The following is a 21,045-nucleotide window of genomic DNA, read 5'->3' as shown; positions in this document are numbered from 1 at the left end:
TTTAGCTGATTACTTCACTGCAGAAGTAGCAGTTATGTACACAGTTAATCTTTGTTGACAGATATCATAAAAAATGTATTTTTCCTTTATGAAAAAATACAACTTATATCATGCATATATGAAAATGAACTTCAGCACCACCGTCAAAGCCATAAGCATGTACCTCCTTCCTTTGACAGGACAAATCCAGGAAAAAAGTACTGCAATTGTGTCTCCCAGCTAAGCGAACAGCAGTTAGAAACACATTCATCCTGACCTGTGAGGGACAGTTATCACGGGTAAACACCTTCTTAATAACCCCACTGTTCTATCTTTACAGGCTGCATGTCAGGTCTAATCGGTATCCTTAAAAACACTCCGCTTCTCTTGGGCCAGGACCTGTTTCTAGAGTGATGTTGTGGCACATAAAGATGAAAGGTGATTTAGAATGTGTGAGGCTGCACTTTGGCTTTGTTCATGACAAGATGGTGGGCGAGAGAAACCATTGTACCACATGTTGGAGTAAGCGAGTGAGTGAGTTTAATTTTCCACGGCTTTTAGCAATATTCCAGCAATATCACGGCAGGGTATACCAGAAATGGGCTTCACACATTGTAACCATGTGGGGAATCGAACCCGGGTCTTCAGTGTGACGAATGAATGCTTTAACCACTAGGCTACCCCACCGCCCCTTAGGCATAAGAGGTACAAATGTACAGTTAAGAGTTAATAGCATGGCAGGATGGTTTTATATGGAAGATTGTACAGTTTTCATGATGATTTTACAAGTTGTACATATTTTTGTTAAAACACTTATTTGTTTACAGTTAAACAATTCTTTAAATACTTGAACACATTGGGTTTTTTTTAAATAATGGTTTGGGATATATGAAGGAGGTACAACACATACTGGATTACAATGGTTTCAGCTACGTCTTATTAAATCCCTACTCTGTGATAAATTCTGAATTCATTCCTCTTTTAAGGCAAAGACTTCAGGACAATTATAATAATAGCACAATGGCAAAGTCAATTATGGCAATCCCCATCACTCTACTTGTACAAGGAATATAAAATGTTACATAAAGTCAAGAATTATCTGATTAAAGTTGGAAATATTAAGCACAGAAGATGTAAACTCCGTCTTTCGTCGCACATACACATTGAGACAGGGAGACACGGCAGCAACCGAGTAGAACGGAGTCAGACAAAATGCATGAAGTGTAACAGCGATGAAATAGAAGATGAATATCACTTCATCATTGAATGCCCAATCTACAGGGATCTAAGAAGTAAATATTTAAAGCAATATTATTTTAAACAAACTTCAGTTTACAAATTTCTACAATTATTTTCAACAAATAACGTAAAGGAATTAAGAAACTTAGCAATATGCGTGTATAAAGCTTTCCAGCGACGAAACAATTAATCTGCATAAAAAGCTTATCATTTGCTACATCCTCGCTATCTTGATAGCATTTCAAAATATGATGTATATGGCCAGAGGCCATTTATCATGGCTTGTGTCAATAAAAGTTTCTGTCTGTCTGTCTGTCTGTCTGTCTGTCTGTCTGTGTTTTCTGGTAACATTTGAAGAAAGGTCTGAGAAAAATTTAATGAAATTCATCACCATCGCAGAGCTTACTTATTCTTTCTTTTGGGGGATATTGTGTCACCTACCTAATTCTACAGGTAGCTGATCAAAATTAGTTGTATGTCAACAAGGCTTTATAATAAGTAGTTGTTACTGTGAAAGTTAAAACTCTTCCTTTTCACTGTGATGGAGATTTGTAACTTGCCATCGTGATTTTAGCTGTGCCATCAAGATTTTAATTGCACCATCATGATTTTAATCATGCCATCTGATTTTAATTGCACCATCATGATTTTAATCATGACAGATGATTTTAATCATGTCGTATGATTTTAATTGCATCATCATGATTTTAATCATGCTATCTGATTTTAATCATGACATTGATTTAAATGAACCATCATGATTTTAATCATGACATATGATTTTAATCATGACATATGATCTTAATTGCACATCATGATTTTAATCATGCCATATGATTTTAATTGCACCATTTTTTAATCATGCCATAATTTTAATTGCATCATCATGATTTTAATCATGCCATTTAATTTTAATCGCACTTCATTATGATTTTAACCATGCCATATGATTTTAATCATGCCACCATCATGATTTTCATTATGCCATATGATTTTAATTCAATTATGATTTTTAATTGCACCATCATTGATTTTAATCCATATGATTTTAATTGCAGCATCATGATTTTAATCATGCCATATGATTTTAATTGCACCATCATGATTTTAATCATGCCATATGATTTTAATCATGCCATATGATTTTAATTGCACCATCATGATTTTAATCATGCAATATGATTTTAATTATGCACCATCATGATTTTAATCATGCCATATGATTTTAATCATGCCATATGATTTTAATTGCACCATCATGATTTTAATCATGCCATATGATTTTAATTGCACCATCATGATTTTAATCATGCCATATGATTTTAATTGCACCATCATGATTTTAATCATGCCATATGATTTTAATCATGCCATATGATTTTAATTGCACCATCATGATTTTAATCATGCCATATGATTTTAATTGCACCATCATGATTTTAATCATGCCATATGATTTTAATTGCACCATCATGATTTTAATCATGCCATATGATTTTAATTGCACCATCATGATTTTAATCATGCCATATGATTTTAATTGCACCATCATGATTTTAATCATGCCATATGATTTTAATTGCACCATCATGATTTTAATCATGCCATATGATTTTAATTGCACCATCATGATTTTAATCATGCCATATGATTTTAATTGCACCATCATGATTTTAATCATGCCATATGATTTTAATCATGCCATATGATTTTAATTGCACATCATGATTTTAATCATGCTATATGATTTTAATTGCACCATCATGTTTTTTATCTTGCCATATGATTTTAATTGCACCATCATGATTTTAACCATGCCATATGATTTTAATTGCACCATCATGATTTTAATCATGCCATATGATTTTAATCGCACCATCATGTTTTTATCTTGCCATATGATTTTAATTGCACCATCATGATTTTAACTATGCCATATGATTTTAATTGCACCATCATGATTTTAATCATGTCATATGATTTTAATTGCACCATCATGATTTTAATCAAGCCATATGATTTCAATTGCACCATCATGATTTTAATCATGCCATCATATGATTTTAATTGCACCATCATGATTTTAACCATGCCATATGATTTTTAATCATGCCATATGATTTTAATTGCACCATCATCATTTTAATCATGCCATATGATTTTAATTGCACCATCATCATTTTAACCATGCCATATGATTTTAATCATGCCATATGATTTTAATTGCACCATCATCATTTTAATCAAGCCATATGATTTCAATTGCACCATCATGATTTTAATCATGTCATATGATTTTAATTGCACCATCATGATTTTAACCATGCAATATGATTATAATCATGCCATATGATTTTAATTGCACCATCATCATTTTAATCATGCCATATGATTTTAATTGCACCATCATCATTTTAATTGCACCATATGATTTTAATCATGCCATATGATTTTAATTGCACCATCATGATTTTAATCATGCCATGTGATTTTAATTGCACCATCATCATTTTAATCATGCCATATGATTTTAATCATGCCGTATGATTTTAATCGCACCATCATGATTTTAATTGAGCCGCATGATTTTAATTGCACCATTATTTTAACTATGCCATATGATTTTAATCATGCCGTATTATGATTTTAATCATTACCATCATGATTTTAACCATGCCATATGATTTTAACCATGCCATTATGATTTTAATCATGCCATTATGGTTTTAACTATTTTAATTGCACCATTATGATTTTAAACATGCCATAACATTTTAGCTGAACCATTGTGATTTTAACCATGCCATAATGATTTTAATCGCGTCATTTTGCTTTTAACCATGAGATCATTATTTTAGTCATGCCATAAACAATGACATACAGGGAAGCTCAATCCCTGGTGTTTGCAGATGAGCTTCTTTAAGGTTTAATCACCAGTGAATGATGCTTCAATCCATTGCTTTTATATAAATTCAGATGTAAAGCAGGTTTTGTTGTAACATGTAATACAATGTTTGAATAGAGAATACTTTGATTGTTTGGTGCATGTCCTTGAAAATGTGTTTAAGTAAACCGAGAATAAAAACAGCAAGAAGCTGACAAGGAGATCAGTTATTAAGTTCGTGTTTTTTCCTTACACTCATGTTGGTTTACAGAATAAGCCACAAATGCATTGTCATGGATAAAGGTAAACATTCAATGAAATGCAGCTATGAGGGTTAATGTCAAAATTGAATCCTACTTTCGCGGAATTGGATTCCAATATTTGCCGAGACTGACGATGGAAGTTTGGTCTTGTTCAACATGGTTTTTTTTTTCCAAAAGCACTCTGCTTGAGTTTTTAGAAATGGAAATCGCAAAAAGGGTCCTTGATTAATTGGGTTTTTGTAATTCATTATTTCTTGAGTAATGTGAGAGGTTGTCCTTCAATTTCCCTGAATGTGTGTTATTGAGAAATAGGAAGTGGTCAGCACGACTTTTTAGTCAGTTACATGCTTTTTGAGCATGTGAGTGAGTTGAGTTTTATGCCGCACCCAGCAATATTCCAGCTATATGGCAGCGGTTTGTAAATAATCGAGTCTGGACCAGACAGTCCAGTGATCAACAGCATGAGCTTCAATGTACACATTTGGATACGTTGACATGTGTCAAACAATCAGTGAGCCTGACCACCTGATCCCATTAGTCGCCTCTGACAAAAAGCATGGGTTACTGAAGATCAATTCTAACCTGGATCTTTACGAGTTCAGTTAAAGAGGTAACTAAGCTGTTTTAAAATACAGTTCTGAGGCAGTTTCCTAGTTTGCCTTGAGCATATGTTACCTTGTTGGATCCTTGGTTTGCCTTTGCAAGTGTTTGGTGGGTATCACATATGGGGCAGAATTCGCTCAATTTGGGCAAAATCCTGGGATTATAACATTTTATTGGTTATTTATAAACACATGCTCTTGATTAAGTTGTAATCAAAAAGTGGACTGTACTTTAATGAGAGATTTCTCTTCAGTATGGAAAGGGTCAAGTTGCATGTAATTCCGAAGGTATGCTGATATTGGTTATTATCCCCCGCAACAACGAAGTTGCGGGGGATATAGAAACGAGTTCTGTCCGTCCGTCCGTGCGTCCGTCACACTTTGTCCAAAGCATATCTCCTAAACTATTGGTGATATCTTAACCAAACTTGGTACACATATCAACCATTATCCCTAGATGTGCCTTTTAGGGGTTAGACCCAGATGGGAATTACGGTTTCCATGGAAACATGACTATGAGGCTGTGACTTCGAGGATGTCATCTTGTCCGGAGCAGATCTCCCAAACTATACATGCTAGCTTCATCAAACTTAGTACATATGTCAAGCATGATCCCTAGATGTGCCTTTTGGGGGTTAGACCCAGATATGAATTGTATTTTTGGCTGTTTCCATGGAAACATTACTTAGGCTGTGACTATGAGGAAGTCATCTTGTCCGGAGCAGATCTCCCAAACTATACATGCTAGCTTCATCAAACTTGGTACACATATCAAGCATGATCCCTAGATGTGCTTTTGGGGTTTAGACCCAGATATGAATTGTATTTTTTGTAGTTTCCATGGAAACATTACTTAAGCTGTGACTATTAGGATGTCATCTTGTTGCATTTTCCATGGCAACAAGTTAGGCTTTAACTGAATTTGGTGGTAGTGCTCCTTTCTGGAGCAGATCTTAAAACCTTTCAATACTGTCCTTCCACTTTGCTGTATACACTCCAAAACATTGACATAATCATAACTAGTAGACATATTCATAAAGAGTATTTTGCCGTTGCAGGGGATATTGATGACTTTGTCTTCTTGTTGAATGTGTTGCAGGGTTCAATGCAGTCGTTTTTGCCCAAACTTGCTTGACAGCTATTCCACTAACATATCTTTTATTTTTTATGGAATTGCCATTAAACTGAACAGTGTTTGAGATTTAGGTTTTAGTATAAGGTTGATTGTACAGGGACGTGGATTGAAAGGTTGTGTAAGTGGTTGGACAGATGATTAGGAGGGTGCATGAGTGGGTGGACAGATGATTAGGATGTGCATAAGTGGGTGGACAGATGATTAGGAGATTGCATTAGTGAGCACACACTGATTACCCAATGCCAGCTCAAGTGGGTGGACAGATGATTAGGATGTGCGTCAGTGGGTGGACAGATGATTAGGAGGTGCATAAGTGGGTGGACAGATGATTAGGATGTGCGTCAGTGGTTGGACAGATGATTAGGAGGGTGCATAAGTGGGTGGACAGATGATTAGGATGTGCATCAGTGGTTGGACAGATGATTAGGAGGGTGCATAAGTGGGTGGACAGATGATTAGGATGTGCATAAGTGGTTGGACAGATGATTAGGAGGGTGTGTAAGTGGTTGGACAGATGATTAGGAGGGTTTGTAAGTGGTTGGACAGATGATTAGGAGGGTGTGTAAGTGGGTAAAGTGGGTAGACAGATGATTAGGAGGGTGTATAAGTGGGTGGACAGATGGATGTAGATGATTAGGAGGGTGTATAAGTGGGTGGACAGATGATTAGGATGTGCGTCAGTGGTTGGACAGATGATTAGGAGGGTGTGTAAGTGGGTGGACAGATGATTAGGATGTGCATAAGTGGTTGGACAGATGATTAGGAGGGGGTGTGCATGTGGTGGTTGGACAGATGATTAGGAGGGTTTGTAAGTGGTTGGACAGATGATTAGGAGATGATTGGACAGATGAGGGGTTGGACAGATGATTAGGAGGGTTTGTAAGTGGTTGGACAGATGATTAGGAGGGTGTGGACAGATGATTAGGAGGGTGTATAAGTGGGGTGGACAGATGATTAGGATGTGTCAGTGTGGGTGGACAGATGATTAGGAGGGTGATGATTAGGATGTGCGTCAGTGGTTGGACAGATGATTAGGAGGGTGGACAGATGATTAGGATAGTGCATAAGTGGTTGGACAGATGATTAGGAGGGTGTGTGAGTGGTTGGACAGATGATTATGAGGGTGTGTAAGTGGGTGGGCAGATGATTAGGAGGGTGTGTGAGTGGGTGGATTGATTACCTGATGCCAGCTCAAGTGGGTGGGCAGATAATTGAGTGTTTGTATAGGTAAGGCTAAAAGATAATTGTACATATATGTAAATGGAAACACCATGTTTGAAGCATGTACAATCCTCATTTGTGGAGGAATCTGCCTTCGTGTGATGGCACATGTAAGACTGGGTTAAAAGCATCGCTCATCAACATCTCATCACCACAGCCCTAAACTTTAATAGCATGACAGAACCAGCTATAATCTGGGGGGCTTCCATCAACAGGGCGTAGATGTGAACACATCTCCAGGCCCTCAGCAAGGGACTGGCACTGAGGTTAATAGCATGCCCTGATTATATCTGTGTTAAACCTATCATCTACGTTTTTTTGAATGTCAGTGTCGTGATTTGCTGCTGGCCATATTTATCACCAACTGAGCTGAATGCTGAGAGACTTTTTACAAAAGGCTTTTATCAGCATTTCAGTATAGTCTCTGTCAGGTGAGGTGAACAGGGTTTAATGTCGCGTTCACGATGATTGCTCGTATATGTGCATGCACGTTTTTGTATGTGGCTGCTTGTGCCAGTCTGTCCGAACTCTAGTTCTATAGCACCAGCTCACTGTGATACCACAGTTTAACATGGATACACCACTCGGGTACAGTATACTGTTTTGTACCATTAAGCTCCAGCTCCAGTTGGGTAATACAGATCACAATCATTAAACATTATTCAGTATTACGCAGGCAGGGATCAAACCCCTGACTTTCCAGGCAGACACTCTATCCACTAGACCACCGAGTTCTCTGTAGAACTCTGTAGAATGCTATATTTTATCAATTTAATTATGTTTTACTTCGTTTAGTGGCATATAGAAGTTGGTGTGATGAACAACGGGGAGAGTTCTATGGATATACAACTTCTATATTATTACTATATTACTATATGAGGGACATGTGAGCTTCATCAAAAAGTCCCTCATATCAAGAATAAAGAAGTTGTATACCCATAGAAATCTCCCCGTTGTGTCACTTTTTTTAATCAGCGTAAGATGGAATGTATGAATTTGTATCTTTTGGGAATTGATTTTCAGAATTTTATGATGAAAAGGAATTTGATTTCTTTGCAGAATGTTTTCTTCTCACAATATGTATAGAGGGTAGCAGCTACAAAATATATTAAAAAGGGTTCCGAGTTGATTTGAGTTTTTTTTCCAAAAACTCTATCTATTTATCAAATTTGTATTAAAAAATGTTCAAATCCTCAATATCAAATTCAAGGCAAAACAAGAAAATGTAATTCTCTTTATTGGATTGGTTTAATGTTACCACTGCATCAAATGGGGGATAATAACCTTTATATGAATCCCCTCCCCAGATCAACTCAACACAAATTGTCTGTGCAGCCAGCAAAATGTGTTTGAAAGATGTGCAGTCTGCAACATTAAAAATAGGTATCAAAGCATGCAATAAGATCAGCTCTATGTGTTAAACAGCTTGAGGTCTAGGTAGCAAGTCCTGGTTGTTTCTGAAAACAATGTATACTGGTAAAACTTGATTTAATTGTTAGACCTGCAGGTTGCTGTGTTTTGGAATTGGCTGTTTTCAAATTGATATTCTGTTCCAGAAGAACATGTTTGCTGGGGCTGATATTGTGTTAATAGAATTAATCTTGTCTGTCAGAGTTTGAATTTTGTTAAATAAGTTTGAAGATGCCATTCATGTAATGGATGTGTGTTGTTTAGTGCCTTTTTCAGCAGGATACCAGTTGGGGGGCAGCGGCCTGTAAGCAATCTACCAGACAATCAAGTGATTGTAGCTAAACAATTCATGCCATAGGGGTACGATAATATGCAACCAACCAAGTCACAACTCTAGCCATTCATGTGGTCGCCTGAGACAGACAAAGGTTGCTGGGAACTATTCAGACACATAGGGTATAATGACCATTTCTGACATGGGTCTGCACATGGCATAATGACCATTTCTGACCTGGGTTTGCACAGGGCATTATCACCATTTCTGACCTGAAATCTGCACAGGGCATTATGACCATTTCTGACCTGATTGTACACAATTCATTATGACCATTTCTGACCTGGGTCTGCACAGGGCATTATGACCATTTCTGACCTGGATTCTCAACAGGGTATTGTGACCATTTCTGACCTGTGTCGGCATAGGTCATTATGACTGTTACTGACCTGGGCATTATGACCATTTCTGACATGATTCTACCAAGGGCATTATGACCCTGGTTCGTTTTGACTGATGCCTGCTCAAAAGAATTTGGAGAACTACTTAATCTTTGATATGACATAGTAACTATGTCATGACAAGAGTCATATCAAACTAATATGGGTGTTCTTGAACGTTTGAGCTGTACAATGTTCTTTAACCTCTCTTGAGTTGTTTAATGTTTGACAGTCTACATACAACAACACATTGTTCATGAAGCCGTAGACAACATCCATGGGAATATAAATACTTACTCTTTATGGGAAATACAAGAAGGGTTTCTTTTTCAATAACCTGACATTTTCATGATGGACAGGATTGTGACCCCAAATTCCAAAAGTTATTAAGGACTTTCAGACATTAAATTGTGTTATTATTTGGTTGTAAGTTCATAGTGTAGAAAAACAGATGACAACAGGTCCCTTGTGAAATCTGTGAAAGGTTCTTCATGTGTTTATTGTGAGTAACTGAATCTGGCTATAGGGAGCCGACCAATTCGATCGACCAATGAAATATCATGCACCAATTGATGATCAAATCATTTTTTATTTCGACCAAATGTATTAAGTGTCTGGTTGTAATTGGAAGCTTGTAATGGCAATTAGTTTGGCAAAAGGTTCTCTACAAGATTAATACCAAAGAATTGAATTATTTACCTCAGTCAATGAAGACATATGTCTTTTGAATAATACATACCTAAATACGTATTTTTATGCTGCCATTGTTGATTTGACCAAGGACTGGTCAGTGTGTTGTATCTGACGGGGGTATTCATAAGAATACAAATTGCTATTTTTAGAGAGAGGTCACAGTGTCAATTTTCAGACTGGTCAGATGTAACATATGGGATTAAGAACCGTGATATAAGTTGGGTATATGGCTCGATATCTCAACAGGGTAACACTTCAATATTAGGTTTAGTTAAACATCATTTACTTTTCACTCACTCACTGACCGACCCATCCACTTGCGCATTCACTCCTATCCCACTCATCTAACTCACTCACTCACTCACTCATAGACCCATCCACTTGTGCATTCACTCCTATCCCACTCATCTGACTCACTCACTCACTCACTCACTCATAGACCCATCCACTTGCACATTCACTCCTATCCCTCTCATCTAACTAACTCACTCATAGACCCATCCACTTGCACATTCACTCCTATCCCACTCATCTAACCACTCACTCACTCACTCACTTCACCAACCAACCCATCCACTTGCCCATTCACTCACTCACTCACTTTGTACAAACAGTCCTTGTCATCCCTTGACCCACAGATCCTATACTTTACATTTCTCTGCCACAAGTTTTTACTTCTAGAATGTCACAGTGTAGATCTCCATTAACCTCATGCTAAGCATACAAGTGTAAATCAAGATAACTTTATTCCAGTTTTACAGAGGCCAGAACTGGCAGTAATTCTGCAGTTATCTGCAGACCATAATTTGATTTTGAATTTTTCCGTAATTTGTTCTTTACTAATAGGACATATTAAGAAGGGGGGTCTAGGTTTTTAATGCTGTGTTATTAAGTACAGATGCATGGTTATCAGATGGCCATACATTCCGTGGTCGGTCGGTGCTGTACGTCTGCGAGAATTGCATCAGTATTGATCCAGAGTCTTAAGATCATATTAAAATGGCACAGAAATACATTACCAACTATAAGATTTTAAATGAATCCTGTTAATCTAATTTTAGATTTTGGTTGGAGATGTTTTTTCTTTCACCTTTTAAGATGTGGTGAAATTTGACATGTGGAGACATTTTTATGATGTTTAGCATATGGGACTCAATGGCTCTGGCTCGTCGTGTCACTCCGGAATGGGGAACCGGCTTGCAGTAGTTTCGAGAATGGAGTTAGGACAGGCTAAGTGGAAGGTTCTCTTGGATGAAAGATCTTTGAATTTGTACTGCTGAGTAATCATTGTACTGAAGCTAATTTTGGTTGTGATGGATGTATTTGGTTTACTTTGTGGCAAATGGACTTGGTTAGTGTGCATTCTAGCAAACCCATCTTTCATTCTCGCATTCCTCTACTTACGCACACTTTCACACTCACTCACTCATTTACTCCCACCTACACTACTGGTCACAATTAATTACTCACTGAAACTTTCACTCAATTACTCCCACTTTCACTCACTCACTCACTCACTCACACTTTTAATTACCCTCGCTTTCATTCACACGTTCAGTCTTCAATGTCACTCATCCACTCACAATTTCACTTACTTAGCTCGTCATGCCGAACACCCAGGTTAGATTCCCCACATGGGTACAATGTACGAAGCCCATTTCTGGTGTTCCCTGTCGTGACATTGCTGGAATATTGCTAAAAGCGGCGTAAAACTAAACTCACACTTTTACTTGCATTTAGTCACACTCACATTAACACTCATACAGTCACTTTCTCACTTATTGCTTTCCCCATATCACAGACTTCATGACAAAGCTGAAATAATGCTGACCATGCAGATTCCACTCTCGCTTCACTTGAAGCTCTACGAAATACTCCTACAGCTTTGTGGCTAGCGGTATAGCAGTCAGTGATAAGCAAGCTCTATTCAGTGGCTGGCGGCTGTATATATCTTCAAAGCAGCGTAGGTCCCCCTTGTCTGAGCACAATGTCACCCCATGTATTTCAGCTCCCATCGATTCCTCCGTCAAGCGCTAATCTGATTAGTCGTATTGTTTTAGACTAAACAAGAGCAGTGTTTTGACACTGGCTTCAGCTGGGAGCAGGGCAGGTTGCGGCTCAAGCGAGTCATATTACGACAGACTTGGACGGGCAATTGAGCGCTCTTCGTTGATTGTCAGCTCTGCGGAATTATTGGGGATTTGTCTGTATCACATTACAGCAATTGTCATGTTTATATAAATTGGTAAATTATGGAATCGTGACAACATGTTTGAGTGTGATGGCCATTCTAAGCTTTTTATAGGATCATATTTGGTAATATTGACACATAATTTGACAGTGATGATCATTTTTGCAATGTTTACCATAAAGCTTGGACTCCCCGGAAAGTACTTGGATGGGAATGTATATCTTTCGTGTAATAAGACATTTTTGAGTAAGCATAACCAAAAATATACAGAAGTAAGGACCATATATCACTGCTAGTAACCATTGCAAGTTTTGTATTATGGGTTAATAAAGTTAGGTAGATTTTGGCAGTAAAAATAATAAAAGGACAATTTGTATTTGCTAAGGGTTCATGAAAAAATATTGTGAGGTCTTCAAATATGAACAATTTAGGTTTAATTCCAGTATCTTGTTGTGTGCAGAGTAACATCCCTTACCCATGCCTGGCTCTCATGGTTTTGGGTCACAGCACCCATTTATCCTAGCACAGGTTTCCCCAAAAGGTAAATGTCTACAACTGATATCACATGACAAGGGGAGACCTTCTTGTTTTAAATAATGAAGGTCATGTTGACTGAAATGGGCCATTATCAGGACCTTGTAGTAAACAGTTTACCAATCAAACAACTGGAACTACAAAAATCACCTGAAGACTTATAACAGCTTATGATGTCATGTTATATGAGGCCAACAAGTTTGAAGGAGTCTGGTTATGTATTTTTATCCAATAAATTCATATCAGTGGTTTTACAAAATATATTTAAAAAATCAATTTTAAGCGTTTGTTGTACACAATTTTCAATGGGTCTTAATTACAGTATTTTAAATAATATATTGATATTGATAGCACTAGTGAATAAGTTGGGTATAACATTTTACTAATTTCTGTTGGCAGAATGAACAAAAAGAAAGCTAGTATATGCGGTTTTTTTTTTAACATTTTAATCTTTGAGAATCAGTGCGTTCCTCAAACAAATTTTTGAAAAAGATCTTGCTTAGGATTGATGGATTCCAGTTCAGTTGTAGGTTTGACTGTGTTTGTCCAGCCATGTCATTCATTATGTAATACACTGCCAATTGTTCAAGATAGGTCTGAAACCATTTGTGTACATGTATGGCAAATTAGGATATTATTCTGTCATTATGGTTTCTTTGGCTGTAGCAAATGTATTCATATCATTGCTGAATTTTTCAAATCATATTAAAAAACTGACAACAGATGAAACAAAAGACATGATCTCTGAAATTGAAAAACTTCAGAAACAGTGGTTCCTGAAAGCTTACTGATGGATGGATGGAAAAATGGCTACCTACTCCATCACTTGTTGATCAGTGACAATAATTTGTCTCCTGATTCATGGCTCCGTTGGATATGTTCATTTTTGAGAAGAGGCAGAAGCTGAAGTCTCTTGCTACGATCTCACGTTTGTATTTAACTTGTTCGAGTGATGGATCACGTGACAAGCGCGATATTTGGTTCAGTCACTATATGGCAGTGATAAATGGCGGAATAATGGCACCTGGAAACGTTACTTTGTGTATGTGTCCTGTTGATACAGACCAGCCACGTTATGTTGACATTTTCATGTACAAGGAAATGAGTGGATCCAGATTTGAGCAGCATCTCAATGTGGGAGATTGAAGTGATGTTTGTTTTTCCCATGTTATCTGTCTGTCAGGACATGGAAGCCATATTGAAAATGTCATTTCAAGTCATTACTCTGCCATTTTGGCATGTATCATTTTAAGTCATTACTGAGCCATTTCGGCATGTGTCATTTCAAGTCATTACTCGGCCATTTGGCATGTATCATTTCAAGTCATTACTCGGCCATTTGGCATGTATCATTTCAAGTCATTACTCCGCCATTTGGCATGTATCACTTCAAGTCATTGCTGAGCCATTTCGGCATGTGTCATTTCAAGTAATAGCTCCACCATTTCGGCATGTATCATTTCAAGTAATAGCTCTGCCATTTCGGCATGTATCATTTCAAGTCATTACTCCGCCATTTCGACATGTATCATTTCAAGACATTAATCCGCCATTTCAGCATGTGTCATTTCAAGACATTACTCCGCCATTTCGACATGTATCATTTCAAGACATTACTCCGCCATTTCGGCATGTATCATTTCAAGTCATGACACAGCCGTTTCAACATGTATGCTCATAATATTGATCCCAGGGTGGCTGGACTCAACAGTACTGCTATCATATGACTGGAACGTTGCTCAGTGCAGCATCAAACAGTAAACACTGACACTAAGTAGGATTCCACTGTCGGGACATCAGTAGACACCAGGATGGGCCAGACTGTAGAGGCCAGGACACATCAGTGGACACAAGGATGGGTCAGACTGTAGAGGCCAGGACACATCAGTGGACACAAGGATGGGCCAGACTGTAGAGGCCAGGACACATCAGTGGACACAAGGATGGGCCAGACTGTAGAGGCCAGGACACATCAGTGGACACAAGGATGGGCCAGACTGTAGAGGCCAGGACACATCAGTGGACACAAGGATGGGCCAGACTGTAGAGGCCAGGACACATCAGTAGACACACCAGGATGGGCCAGACTGTAGAGGCCAGGACACATCAGTAGACACACAGGATGGGCCAGACTGTAGACTGTAGAGGCCAGGGGCCAGACACAGGACAAGTCAGTAGACACCAGGATGGGCCAGACTGTAGAGGCCAGGATGGATCGGTGTACACAGAGAGGCCAGGAGGATAACACCAGGATGGGCCAGGACCAGATCTGTAGAGGCCAGGATGGATCGGTGTACACCAGGATGGGCCAGACTGTAGAGGCCAGGACACATCAGTGGACACCAGGATGGGCCAGACTGTAGAGGCCAGGACACATCAGTAGACACCAGGATGGGCCAGACTGTAGAGGCCAGGACACATCAGTGGACACCAGGATGGGCCAGACTGTAGAGGCCAGGACACCAGACTGTAGTAGACAGGAGACACACATCAGTGTACACCAGGATGGGCCAGACTGTAGAGGCCAGGATGGATCGGTGTACACCAGGATGGGCCAGACTGTAGAGGCCAGGACACATCAGTAGACACCAGGATGGGCCAGACTGTAGAGGCCAGGACACATCAGTGGACACCAGGATGGGCCAGACTGTAGAGGCCAGGACACATCAGTAGACACCAGGATGGGCCAGACTGTAGAGGCCAGGACACATCAGTGGACACCAGACTGTAGGATGGGCCAGACTGTAGAGGCCAGGACACATCAGTAGACACCAGGATGGGCCAGACTGTAGAGGCAGTGGCCCAGGAGAGACACCAGGATGGGCCAGACTGTAGAGGCCAGGACACATCAGTAGACACCAGGATGGGCCAGACTGTAGAGGCCAGGACACATCAGTAGACACCAGGATGGGCCAGACTGTAGAGGCCAGGACACATCAGTAGACACCAGGATGGGCCAGGATGGGCCTGTAGAGGCCAGGACACATCAGTAGACACCACAGGATGGGCCAGACTGTAGAGGCCAGGACACGGATGGATCAGTGTACACCAAGGATGGGCCAGAGCCAGGACACAAGGATGGAGCCAGGATCAGTAGACACCAGGATGACTGTAGAGGCCAGGACACACAGTGGGCCACTGTACCAGGATAGACAGAGGCCAGGACACATCAGTAGACACCAGGGATGAGGCCAGGATGGGCCAGACTGTAGAGGCCACTGTAGAGGCCAGGATCAGACACCAGGACACACTCAGTGTAGACACAAGGACACCAGGATAGGCCATGGGCCAGACTGTACTGAGGCCACACACCAGACACAGAGGCAGTAGACACCAGGATGGGGCCAGACTGTAGAGGCCAGGACACATCAGTGGACACAAGGAGACTGTAGAGGCCAGGATGGACCCGAGCTGGCACAGGATGACCAGACTGTAGAGGCTAGGATGGACACACCAGGATGGGCCAGACTGCCAGAGGCACCAGGATGGGCCAGGACTGTAGAGGCCAGGACAGAGGCATCAGTAGACACCAGGATGGGCCAGACTGTAGAGGCCAGGACACATCAGTAGACACCAGGATGGGCCAGACTGTAGAGGCCAGGACACGTCAGTAGACACCAGGATGGGCCAGACTGTAGAGGCCAGGACACGTCAGTAGACACCAGGATGGGCCAGACTGTAGAGGCCAGGACACGTCAGTAGACACAAGGATGGGCCAGACTGTAGAGGCCAGGACACATCAGTAGACACCAGGATGGGCCAGACTGTAGAGGCCAGGACACATCAGTAGACACCAGGATGGGCCAGACTGTAGAGGCCAGGACACATCAGTAGACACCAGGATGGGCCAGACTGTAGAGGCCAGGACACATCAGTGGACACCAGGATGGGCCAGACTGTAGAGGCCAGGACACATCAGTAGACACCAGGATGGGCCAGACTGTAGAGGCCAGGACACATCAGTAGACACCAGGATGGGCCAGACTGTAGAGGCCAGGACACATCAGTAGACACCAGGATGGGCCAGACTGTAGAGGCCAGGATGGATCAGCGTAGACTGGCTAGACAAACTGTAACCTCCTACATAAACCATAGCAGGCAACTGAAGGATCAGTAAAATTAATGTCTTGGAAGTGTTCAGGAACTGATCTGGTTAGTACACTGATATGAAACTGTATATCCTTTCTGGGAAATATTGACCAGGATGTAATAAATTCTTTATAACTTATCATCCAAAGAAAAGGGAGACGCTAACTCATGCAGTAAAGTTCTATATCTCAAGGTGTTGGGACAATGAAATAATGGAATATATTTCTCGACTGCCTCATGTTGCGCCACCATTCTTCCTTCAGTATTGTAATGACCTTGCCTGAATCATTATTATTTTTATATAACGCCATCATTATAAATGTTGACAGATATCCAGAGGATCCAGCTGGTACTGCATTTATGTACCCGGTTTCTATACACTAACATGTATTCATAGCGGAGGTTTCTATACACTAACATGTATTCATACCGGAGGTCGTGTCATGACCAATGGACTGACAGGGACAATACGTAGTAATACAAGATCACTTGACTTTCAACTAGGTCAGGGGCGATGGGGTAGCCTAGTGGTTAAAGTGTTCAGTCATCATTCTGAAGACCCAGGTTTGATTCCCCACATGGGAACAATGTGTTAAGCCCATTTCTGGTTTCCCTGCCGCGATATTGCTGGAATATTGCTAAAAGCGGCGTAAAGGTAAGAGTTCCTACCGTTCCACCATCCCAAATAATATGTATAAATTAATATATATAAAATTATTAACAAAACCTAACACAACAATTACAAGAGAACTCACAATAATAACTAAAAGCCAAAAGCTTAATTACAATATATAGGGTCGAACCACGTTGTATGATAACGGCCCCAGGCATGGTACTGTTACCAAAAAATATTCGGGAACTAAGGAACTCTTTCCGGTGTAAAACGAAACTCACTCACTCAACTGGGTCAGCTAAAAAGCATGACCTCAGATTATCATAGATATGAATATGTCATGATTCAATGGCACTGGAAAATTTTCTGTTGGCAGACTCAGGCATGCAAGAAATTATGGATTCAAATCTCAATTTCACAGTGATTATGTTGCTACATGTGTCATCTCCTTCCAACATAGAGCTGCTGACACACAATATATCATTGAAATTCTGTAGACAATTTCACATAAACTTAACTCAGTTAGTCGAAAATTCACTGTGGGGTGAAGAATTCTTTATATCCCAATAGTAATTCTCGATACATTTCAGTGTAATACTGATTGTATTGTAAATTTTGAGCCAAGTTCCTGTATTATTCATTGTGATTATTTTCATAATAGTGTCCAATAAAGCTGTTCTAGTAGAAGGGCCATGACATTACTGATCCTGAATACAGATTTGTATTCAGCTTTCATCGTTTTGGGGGGATCACCTGAGACTACCTCCCAGCTGCATTCTGGGATTGATGTTGGTGTCAAGAAATGGAAAGAAGGTTCACCTCTTGAGGGTAAGTTCAAGCCCTAACTATACCCATGGCAAAAAGTAGCCTATGACCAGGACCAGATATGAAAAGTATGTCATCTATATATTGTATATACTTACAACATCATGGAGTCTCACACTCCATGAGCTAAGGAGCATTTTGATGGAAAAAGTAATTTGCCGAGCCAAGTGGTGCAAGGACAGACCTGGCAGGAGACAGTGGCCATGTCAAAGATGGCCGTTGGGGAAAGGATTTTATATGAGTGATGTAATATGGGGCAAGCCGAGAAATTAGTTGGAACATTATTTTGACTGCCCCCAAATTTTGTTTTATGGTTTTGTGAATGCTGTTTAAAAGGCAGAAGTGTGTTGAAACTTTGCGGTGATATGTCTTTGGTGCTTCGGAAAATGTGAAAACTGAGTAGTATCAAATGTTTGTACATCTTTGCAGGATGCAAGGATTGGTGAAACACAATGGTTTACGGAGTCGAACCTTGGCCTTCTGTGTGACGAGCGAACACGCTTTACCCTCTAGGCTACCCAACCGCCCCAGTTGTCTTAGAGCTGGTATATTACTAAGTGCAGTCTAGAACAGTGAGTGAGTGAGTTGGGTTTTACGCTGGGTTTTAGCAATATTCCAGCAATATCATGGTGGGGGACACCAGAAATGGGCTTCACACATTGTACCCATGTGAAGAATCAAACCCGGGCCTTCAGCATGACTAGGGAACGCTTTAACCACTAGGCTACCCCCATCACCAGTCCAGAACAACAAACAATCAAACATGTACTGCTTGCATCAGTCTGGTCTCCCAGATGAAACTGACTGGCCATGATGGGACTAAACTGAATACAGTGTTGAACCCACTCAATCACTCTCCACACTTACTTGAACTGTTGTTTGATGTTACTAAAGCACCTCTCTTGGTGGAAAACACTGGCCAGATAAACAATCCATAAGTCACTCATTTCTAGACTAGAAAATGATATATGTATATTTATAGTTGCATGATTGGAAGATCTTCACAAAGATGGCTCCAAGCTAATCAATGATGTTGATTCTAGGTGGAGCTGAACAGTTCTTTCTTTCGTTGCTGCAGGAATGAAATGTTGGCAGTATAAATACAAACTGTGAATGTCAGATGTTGTAGACAGATGACTGGTTATCATTGTATAAGCATGCATGAGAGGACCAGTCATCTAAGGACTGCAATTTGATATGCAGAGTCGTGTCCCTTGGGTGTACCAGGAACCTAAGATCATGGTTTCTAAATACAGGGTTGGCTCTAATTACATCCACGTGGGTTTTCCCGAAGTGGTGAACTGATAAGACTACCATCACTCTGGCCTTCTTCCCACATCAGGGCCCTTATTCTCGAAACGTTTGTAGCCCTAAGAAATCGTAACTTTGATCGTAGCCAATGTGTTAAGAATGGGCTTAAGAAGTTTCGAGAATAGCTAGCCAGATGTCTTGTTGTGATGTCATTAATTTGGTCATGCATTCTTTTTTAACTTTGAAGAGTGATTTTCATATATTCTATTTCCTACCAGCCTTTTGGTACTTTGGAGACAAGAATCTTTACAAAACAAATATTTAGTTTAGTCCCTTCTATTACATTCTATAGATTCCTTACTATTTAATCTTTCAAAATATTTAATGTGTTTTATGTTGTTGTTCTGTTAAAATAGACGAGTGTTTGAAATGGTTTGAATTTATTTCTTTTTAAAATTTGTGAAATTGAAAAAGTGATCAGTTTCATTGTCACCTCAAAGGAAACAAGTATGAGCTTGTTTCCAGCTGCCAATTTGATGCTATGCAATTCTTTTTTAGTGCACTGTTTGAGATAGTGAGAGTTGTATTAGAGCATAAAGTGACAGTCTTCACAATTGAAAGTTACAGATTTGAGTCCCAAGACCAACAGCAATGTCTGCGTCTAGCACAACATTAAAGATTGCTTGATTCGAATTGGTTTGAAAGAGGTATTCTTTTCCTACTGAAACCACTTGTAAAAAAATTAAAATTAGGCAAATAATCAATATTCTACATATTGATGTTCAAAAAAATGTCAATCAATATCTATAAAAAATGTCTGCAATTGGAAAGGTAATCAGTCGTCTCTCTGCTAGCATCAGACAGCCTCAACTACACGCTGGGTCAGTGCTCTCATGAAATTATTTACACCCGAGAGCCTTACAGAGGAAATACGGTAAAGTTGATAATGGGTTATTGCAGCAAATTTGACGACCAAGACCCTGACCCTAACAGGTTTCAAAATGAGGTGACAATACTTAACGAACGTGTACACATGTAACTTAAATAACGCTCTTAGGGTCGTGTTTGGTGGCAAACAGGCAATTTTCTCATTGAAATAGTCAGAATTTTGCAAAATAACACATCACAAACAAAATGTAAAAAATTTATCAATGACAAAATGTTTACAAAACTTTTGGTGACCAATATTTATCACTCAGATAGGTTTTGAAAACCCATCTCAAAACATTTTCACTTCCAAAGACCAGAAAAAGTCACATCACTGCAGAGTCACAGCACAGGCAGTTGGTCATCAAACATGATGAAACCCATGTCAGAACATGCACAATTAAGCTTCTGGTGTCCCTAGCCGTGATATTGCTGGAATATTGCTAAAAGTGGCGTAAAAATAAATTCACTCACT

At 39.7% G+C, this 21,045-nt stretch overlaps 1 protein-coding gene and 1 long non-coding RNA gene across 2 annotated transcripts in view; both read left to right on the top strand.

The window, feature by feature from the left end:
• The window catches only part of LOC124270181, a 146,241-nt gene extending 145,723 nt beyond the window's left edge, over positions 1-518 (top strand). The window contains exon 5 of the long non-coding RNA XR_006896700.1: positions 320-518. This is a non-coding gene — a long non-coding RNA (uncharacterized LOC124270181). The remainder of the gene's footprint in view (positions 1-319) is intronic.
• Positions 1-21,045, top strand: part of LOC124270176 (integrator complex subunit 13-like) — a 414,381-nt gene that overhangs the window by 267,382 nt on the left and 125,954 nt on the right. The gene's annotated exons all lie outside the window — the stretch shown is intronic.

This window comes from Haliotis rubra, unplaced genomic scaffold, assembly GCF_003918875.1.
Source record: "Haliotis rubra isolate DU_JTF1 unplaced genomic scaffold, ASM391887v1 Scf15, whole genome shotgun sequence".
NCBI classification, from domain to species: domain Eukaryota; kingdom Metazoa; phylum Mollusca; class Gastropoda; order Lepetellida; family Haliotidae; genus Haliotis; species Haliotis rubra.
Note: the sequence above shows the minus strand (reverse complement) of the source record. Positions and strands in the feature narration are given on the sequence as shown.